Here is a 9156-nt window from a genome sequence, read left to right on the forward strand (position 1 = left end):
GCATTTGCAGCCAGAATCAAAGGCTCCATTAACTGTGTCTAAGTATAAGTCGGGCTGGTAATGGGTGCCTCCCCCATTGAAGTTGCCCTCTACGGAATTAGATGGGGTCATACTACAACCGAAATGGAGTTGTGCCCCACTAGTCATCCACTCGTGAAGTCATCTGCCGAGGGAGCAAAAAGAAAGCTTGCTCGTCTACTGTAGCCCAAAGAGTCTCTGTCCGTCGAGACAGCGCAAGCTATTGCTGAAGTTAATGTTAGGAGTAATTCTCTCTCTGACGTCTGCTTTTTATTTACTCTGCTTATTATTATTACTCATTCACGACATCCATACAAACGACTCATTCACGACATAAACATCACAAACGACCGAAAAAGAACGACCTAACTTTACCGACAGATCGAAACAGACCAATCACGACCGACTTACGTCACTTGAGTCTTACAGCCAATAACATCACGGCAAAACCAACCGATCATCTCACACGAACTGGAATAAGAACATTCTACTGACAACAATCATTCACTTGACTCTGATGATGACTTCCGCACAGGTTGTCGAAACGTCAGTCACTACCACCGACAACAGTCCTTCTCGGGACCACACTCACCCGGACGATCAGACTACACCTTCACATGTTACCCCCGGGTTCAAACCATTTACTGCAATATATACTCTATCTTTACCAGGGCACAACGATGAACATGTAAAACGTTTCGAGCTCTCATCGACAAATTTCTTCAGTGTTTCTCCCGACATGATAGCTAGATCATCTGCCACATCCACATTTTCGCGTGAAACCTTACGTCATTCAGATTTTCTGGTATGTGATTCGTCTGTTCAATAGACCGCGACCAAACCGCAAGGACAATGAGAAAGGAATGCAGTTCGGTTTTCAGCAGCCGTTCTTTTGGGGGAGCGTTGCGTGACATCCAAAAAAAAAAACGGCTGCGAGGGAGACTATTAATAGGGCAGCGGCTCTACACAATATCCGCGTTCTTTGTCCTGTAATTGCAGTCTACGCCAGAAACACCTATCGCCATTCCGCCCGGTTATTTATCACCGGTGGTAAAGAGATAACATCAGCCTAGGGAACAACTTATTATTGCTATCAGTGGTGATCACATGACAATTTATGTTGCTAAGCGCAAGAATGACCAATACCGAGGTCATACTTCCTATCATTCCAGATCAGCAGTCTACTTGTCAGGTTGCCATAACCGAAAAGCTCATTAAGCTCTTGCCGCAGTCGTTTGTTTCCGGATATCTGCTTGTGAGTCGTATAGATAAGGCCATGTCTCGCGATTTTTTCCACTCTAGCAAAAGGGTTTTTGTAACTACGCTTGGAGATTAATTTAAAAGCACATAGAGCTTTTCGTGGACGGTGTGTCCGAGTTCGGTATGCATAGTATTTTAATACAAACATAAAAAGTTTGGTGCCGCGTCCGACCCCGCTTTCAGGCGTATTCCAGGTGACACACAGGATATAGAAGCGGGGTGGAAGTGTCCTTCAAAATGTAGATATATTGAGCACATAGTTGATGACCGTTTAAGGTTACCGTGCACCTTCAGGGGTGTCTCGCGTGAAAGCGATGTAGCGCGTCCGGTTTAAACTGTAGATATCTAAACCCCTATGTCAAATTAAAGCTTATGGGACTAAATACGTTTTTTTCAAGAGCGATTTTTGTACCATCACTCCACATTTTTTTAATCCTATTTCAAAAAATTTTCTGTTATTTTTTGCTGAAATTGAATATGGCAAATCGCAGACACGTTTTTTAGTGCTTTGGCCCCGGAAACGGAGGAACACATTAACTGAGCGAAAAACAAACGTTGCTTTAACACGTAACGTTCAAAAGGTGATTCGGACGCTCGCATTTAGAAGTCGTGAAAAATTCGACAATTAATTTTTTTTTCAAAATTTTTAATATAGTCTGATAGCCAGTCCTATAAGCTTTAATTTGATATGGGGTTTAGATATCTACAGTTTAAGCCGAACGCGCTACATCGTTTGCACGCGAGACACCCCTGAAGGTGCACGGTAACCTTAAGGGTATCAAGAGCGCTTTTGCTTTAATTGAATTAACTATTCTAATAGCTGCTTAGTTGTAGTCTGCTTATACAGTGTCTATTTAATGCAGTAGTCCTGACGGGGAACGCAAGTTGTGTCTGGCCCGTCTCAGATTTCCAGCCCTTTTTTCCCCCTAGAGCTTTTGAGGACAGGTTTTTCCTGGTTACCATGGCACGCTCGCTAAAATGATTTTATCAATTCTTTTGCATCAATTTGCATTATATGTTGCCGATTAAAGCGCGGATATATGGCGTTTACCACACAGGCCATATTCCATTATTCTCCATGATTTGTAGTATCTTGCACTCATTTTGCGTATTTAAGTTAGTGCAGAGATATGTAACCCTACATTTCAGCGATTTCTGTACGTTTTTTAAAGCCTTCCACGAAAAAAATGGATCAGCTCTCGCCTATTCCCTGGCACCCAATATGTTCATCTTTTTATCACAGGACTCGATGGCATTGCAAAAGTTTTCTAACTGGTAGCTTCGTTTGCAAAGGAAGAGGAGGAAAAAGCTACAAGGACAATAGCGGTAGCTCCCGAGTTATCGGTTGCTATTCTCCCTTGCAGTTCCCGACATTTTGCCCTTTACAACTCTCTATCTTACCAACTTATATAAACAACGTCTTTCATACATTTAACCTTTAATGACACTCGACTACGAAAGTACATGTTTTAAAAATTTGGCTGATACAACAACTTTTCGAAGAATGTTACCGGGCTAAAAATTAACTCCAGTGCTTGGTGGCCAATCGGGCAAGTTTCCTTGAATCCTTCGTGGCCCATCCCAAAGTGAAGTTGCCCTCGATTTCCTCCAGTTCAAAGTGAAAAACTTTAATAAACGCCCCATGGCTTTTATTCAAGTTCATTCAAGCACGAAACTCTGGATAAGTCCGGAGTTAGGTGGCAACCACAAAATCAAAATGGCGTCTATATGCAGTGACTGAATGTGGATCGCTCGTGAAATCACTGTTAAAACGGCTCAGAATTTCCACTTAAGCACTAAAAAATTCACTAAAATGGACTATCTTAGAGGCCAGGTAAAGAAACGAAGAGAAAGGTAGTCCAATTAAACTACATACTGAGTTTCGTATATGAGCACGATCCTTCGCAGTAAAGCACTATTTGAGCAATAGTGAAAATCAGACCTGAAAAAAATTTCAGGCCTGTACGGGACTCGAACCACTGACCTCTGCGATACTAGTGCAGCGCTCTACCAATTGAGCTAACAAGCCAACTGGGAGCAGGCCATCAAATTAATTCGATATAAACCCGTAGATGATAAATCAAACAACAACAAACATATGAAACATATGTGTGAACTGCGGTTATGAGACGTATATGAGCACGATCCTTCGCAGTAAAGCACTATTTGAGCAATAGTGAAAATCAGACCTGAAAAAAATTTCAGGCCTGTACGGGACTCGAACCACTGACCTCTGCGATACTAGTGCAGCGCTCTACCAATTGAGCTAACAAGCCAACTGGGAGCAGGCCATCAAATTAATTCGATATAAACCCGTAGATGATAAATCAAACAACAACAAACATATGAAACATATGTGTGAACTGCGGTTATGAGACGTATATGAGCACGATCCTTCGCAGTAAAGCACTATTTGAGCAATAGTGAAAATCAGACCTGAAAAAAATTTCAGGCCTGTACGGGACTCGAACCACTGACCTCTGCGATACTAGTGCAGCGCTCTACCAATTGAGCTAACAAGCCAACTGGGAGCAGGCCATCAAATTAATTCAAATTAATTTGATGGCCTGCTCCCAGTTGGCTTGTTAGCTCAATTGGTAGAGCGCTGCACTAGTATGGCAGAGGTCAGTGGTTCGAATCCCGTACAGGCCTCAAATTTTTTTTCAGGTCTGATTTTCACTATTGCCCAAATAGTGCTTTACTGCGAAGAATCGTTCTCATATACGTCTCATAACCGCAGTTCACACATATGTTTCATATGTTTGTTGTTGTTTGATTTATCATCTACGGGTTTATATAGAATTAATTTGATGGCCTGCTCCCAGTTGGCTTGTTAGCTCAATTGGTAGAGCGCTGCACTAGTATGGCAGAGGTCAGTGGTTCGAATCCCGTACAGGCCTCAAATTTTTTTCAGGTCTGATTTTCACTATTGCCCAAATAGTGCTTTACTGCGAAGAATCGTTCTCATATACGTCTCATAACCGCAGTTCACACATATGTTTCATATGTTTGTTGTTGTTTGATCTACGGGTTTATATAGAATTAATTTGATGGCCTGCTCCCAGTTGGCTTGTTAGCTCAATTGGTAGAGCGCTGCACTAGTATGGCAGAGGTCAGTGGTTCGAATCCCGTACAGGCCTGAAATTTTTTTCAGGTCTGATTTTCACTATTGCCCAAATAGTGCTTTACTGCGAAGAATCGTTCTCATATACAAATTCTTAACTGTCCGAACTGCATTCTCTGCCTTTCCATTCGACTGAGGATAGGCCGGCGAGGATGTCTTGTGCTCGAACATCCAGGCCCTGGAGAAAACTGAAAACTCGGCGGACGAAAACTGTGGACCATTGTCTGTGACCAGAGTGTCTGGAACTCCAAATCTTGCAAATATGGCTTTCAGTTCCCTAATGATGGCTCGGGAAGTGATGCTGCTCAGGCGGGCCACTTCAATAAAGTTGCTGTAGTAGTCGCAAACAACTAAGAACACCCTGTTATCGAATTCACAGAGGTCATCGGCAATCTTTGCCCACGGGCGTGCAACGAACTCGTGTGACTGCATTGGCTCCTTTCCTTGCTCATTGCGATGGGATAGGCAGATATCGCACTTGGAAATATATTCTCACAGTTCTGTGGCCATACGTGGCCAGTACAGGGTTTCTCTGGCCCGGCGCAGACATCCCTCAATACCAATGTGAGACGCGTGCGTCTTCTCCATGAGTTCCTTTCTCATCACTAAAGGAACAACAGTCTGCTGACCTTTGAAGATAAGCTCGTCCTGGATAGTTAACTCATCGCGCACGTCAAAGTAAGGGCGAACACATTCGGGTGCTTGAGCTCTATTTTCCGGCCATCCGCCTCTGGTCACTTCCCGTAACTTCTGCTGTACTGGGTCATCTGCGGCTGCATTTTTCAGCTGTTGCCAGCGGTCAATGGTCACTGGGAGCCAGCTACGGTGGTCAACGTCTTCCAACTCTCTGGAGAACTCGGTGGCATTCACTTCTGGTAGGTAGGCGCGACTTAAGGTATCTGCCAGCAGCATTTCTCTTCCTTTCTTGTATTTCACTTTGAGACTGTACTTCTGCAGGCTCAGCAACATTCTCTGGAGTCGTTTGGGGGCTGATGCCAGTGATTTCATAAAGATCGCCTCCAGGGGTTTGTGATCCGTTTCTACATTCAACAGGTCTCGGCCATACACATAGGCGTCAAAACGATCGCAAGCAAAGACTATCGCCAGGAGTTCTTTCTCAATTTGGGCATAGCGTGTCTCGGCCGGTGTCAGGGCTCGTGAGGCGTATGCAACAGGCTGCCCATTCTGCATCAGAGCGGCTCCTAGGCCGGACTGGGATGCGTCGCACTGTAGTGTAACTTCTTCCTTGAGATTATAGTAACGCAGAACTGGGGTGCGCGTAACCATTTCCTTTAACTTCACAAATGCAGTCTGTTGAGGTTCATTCCAAACCCACTGTACGTCATTCTGTGTTAAGTCCCTTAGAGGCTTAGTTGTATCGGAGAGATGTGGAAGAAACTTGGCCAGGTACTGAGCCAGTCCCAGAAGACGTTGTACTCCTTGCTTGTCTGTAGGGGGTGGCATCTCAACGATAGCTCGGACTTTGGCGGGATCTATTCCCAGTCCCTGAGCAGTGGCCATGTGTCCAATGAAGAGTACTTGTGGCTGTCGCAGCTTGAGCTTCTCTAAGTTTAGGCGAACATTTCTTTCCTTGCATCTTTGGAGGAAGAGCAGAAGATTTTTGTCATGATCCTGAGCCGCTTCTTCAAACGTGTCACCGTAACCGACTGCAATAAAATCGTCTGCCACCACCTCAATACCCGTCATGCCTTCAATAAGCTCGTGCATTTTCCGTTGAAACACTTCCGGAGCTGATGAGATTCCGAATGGCATGCGCCTCCAGCGATACCGACCGAAGGGGGTCTGAAAGGTCGTCAGGTATGAAGATTCTTCATCAAGGTTGACGTGCCAGAACCCATTCCTGACATCCATAATTGTGAAGACCTTTGCTCCATGGAGGCGTGTCGCAATGTCCTCAACTGTCGGAAGCTGATAATTTTCTCTCTGTATTGCACGATTCAGATCTTTGGGGTCCAGACATATGCGCAACTTTCCATTCTTCTTTGGTACTGCGACAACGGAGTTTATCCACCTGGTGGGCGTGGACACCCTGTGCTACACCCGGAGTTGTTGGAGATGCCACCGAATCGGAAACCAACAAAGTAGATCAAGAGCGTACCTCTAACGTAAGAAAACCAAAGAAGAATATGCGGAGAAGACAACAGCAAAGTCAACGCGGACGTAACTGGAGAGAGTGTGACAATTGTGGATATCAACATATGGAAAACTTGGAATCCTGTCCCGCACTCGGTAAGGAATGCCTGAAGTGTGGAAAGAGGAATCACTTCATAGCGAAATGCAAGTCCAAGGAGATCAAAGCCTCCGATTTAGAAGACGAAGAAGCCAGCGAAATGTACCAAACAGACGAAGCAGCCGTGGAGCTTGATGATTCACAACTGGTCACTATCCACCCGGAGCTACGACACCCTGTGCTTCTAAATCATCTAATGCTTCCTTAAGCTTGGGCCTTAATGCCACTGCGATGCGACGTGGAGCATGCTGTACTGGGGGGATCGTTTCATCTAACTTAATCTTGTATTCACCGTCCAGTTGGCCTAGGCCATCACCAAAAACGTCTGGGAACTTTGACATGAGCGCCTCTTTGCTTAAAGGTGAACGCGGGGCATCCACTGCAAAAACCGAAGCACTTCCAGTCTCAGGCCTGTGGACAAGGTCATTATCTTTGTACTGGATAATACCCATAGCTAAGCACGACTTGATGCCAAGGATAGGACGTAGTTTAGCGTTGTTGACTAAACGGCAGTCCAGACGGAATGACCTTTCGTTTCTCCAGACGCGGATGCTGACGCAACCAATGACCTTAACTTTCGAGCCCCCATAGGCGACAAGCGATGCCTCGGTGTGAGTTACCTTTTCAAGTGTTTCGTCTTTGGATGCCTTCTTATAAATATGTAGTGGCATCACGTCACACTGAGCGCCAGTGTCCGGCTGAAAACGAACGAAGTTACCCGACTCTAATTTCAATGTGACCAGTTGTGAATCATCAAGCTCCACGGCTGCTTCGTCTGTTTGGTACATTTCGCTGGCTTCTTCGTCTTCTAAATCGGAGGCTTTGATCTCCTTGGACTTGCATTTCGCTATGAAGTGATTCCTCTTTCCACACTTCAGGCATTCCTTACCGAGTGCGGGACAGGATTCCAAGTTTTCCATATGTTGATATCCACAATTGTCACACTCTCTCCAGTTACGTCCGCGTTGACTTTGCTGTTGTCTTCTCCGCATATTCTTCTTTGGTTTTCTTACGTTAGAGGTACGCTCTTGATCTACTTTGTTGGTTTCCGATTCGGTGGCATCTCCAACAACTTTCATTTGGGCATGCATGCTTTCGGCGGCGCGACAAATCTCGTCTGTTTTGGCTAAGGCGAGAGCAGCCTCGCGAAGTAATCTCTCCCGGACTTTTGTGTCGCGTATGCCAAAAATCAAACGGTCTCTGAGTATTTCGTCCGGAGTTATGGTATTGAATTCGCATCCCGCGGCGAGTTTACGAAGTGCGGTCTTGTACTGGTCATATGTTTCTCCTGCTTCTTGTGATCGGCGGTTGAATCGGTAGCGCTCAAAGGGGACATTTTTTCGCGGTTGGCAATATTCGGCAAACTTCGTCAAAACCGGGGCAATCTTGTTCTCGTCGCCCTCCTCGGTCCAATCTGTAAACGTGGAATAAACATCGCGAGCCTCTTCGCCTATGACTGTGAGGAGAGTAGCAACTTGGACTGGTTGGGCTTTCTTGTTAAGTTCCGTAGCCAGAGAATAGCTTGTCCATGCTAAGTGAAATTTCTTCCACTTCTCTGCGGCGTTTTGATCGTGAAGTTCTAGGGGTGCCGGCGGCGGTAAACTAAATCCTGATGCCATACTAGTAGTCTTCCGTCCGTATGGGTCCTGTGACCTCTGCCACCATGTAAGAAACAGCAAATAGAGGTTTAAACGTTTTTTATTAAAAAAATCACACTGCCAGCACGACCGAACTACGTGCTCTCCTCGAATGACACAAGGTCCCCGCACATGCCCGGACAATGACGCATACAAAAGCTGATTGACAGAATCACAATAGAGCATTATAAAAAAGTCACGCAACTTGTCACAATATCCAAATCTAAAGGGCTGTACACGTGAGGAATGGTTAATATTCCTAAGGAATAACTTAATTAGCCCCAGGACTCCACGCCATTACCGGTTTGTCATTGACCGACGCGTCAGTGTCATATGATCATTTTGTTTCGGTCGTTCGAGTTGTTTTGTTCATTTCGTATCGATCCTGTTTGTACCTTCTTTTGCATGGCCTCTGCCGCCAGTAAACGCCAAGGCAAGGCACCTTCTTTACCGACGGGTTTTGGTTACGACCTACCTTCACTAAATCGGCCGCCTCACAGCGGGTAAAGCGTTCATGTTAGGTCCATATCATGTCCCAATAACTAATACACATCAATACTACGTATTATTACGTTCATGTATGTACCACGATATGTCCTACATAACCTTGTTCTATCAGTTACCTTTGCTCTCCCTCATTAACCCACACCTACCCTAATTTACCCATGTTCTACTACGTTCACCCCCATATACCCTTGATTAACCATGTTCTACCGAGTTCACCCTCATCTACCCTAGTTAACCCATGTTCTACCACGTTTACCCCCATCTACCCTTGTTTAGCCATGTTCTACCACGTTCACCCTCATCTACCCTAGTTAACCCATGTTCTACCACGTTAACCCCCATCTACCATAGGTAACCCA

General features: G+C 45.3%; 1 pseudogene; it reads right to left on the reverse strand.

Moving 5' to 3' along the window:
- Positions 1-7494: 7494 nt before the first annotated feature.
- Positions 7495-8295, reverse strand: LOC148724903 (uncharacterized; annotated as a pseudogene).
- Between the last annotated feature and the right edge of the window lie 861 nt (positions 8296-9156).

The sequence above is a fragment of the Stylophora pistillata genome, chromosome 8, assembly GCF_964205215.1.
Source record: "Stylophora pistillata chromosome 8, jaStyPist1.2, whole genome shotgun sequence".
NCBI classification, from domain to species: domain Eukaryota; kingdom Metazoa; phylum Cnidaria; class Anthozoa; order Scleractinia; family Pocilloporidae; genus Stylophora; species Stylophora pistillata.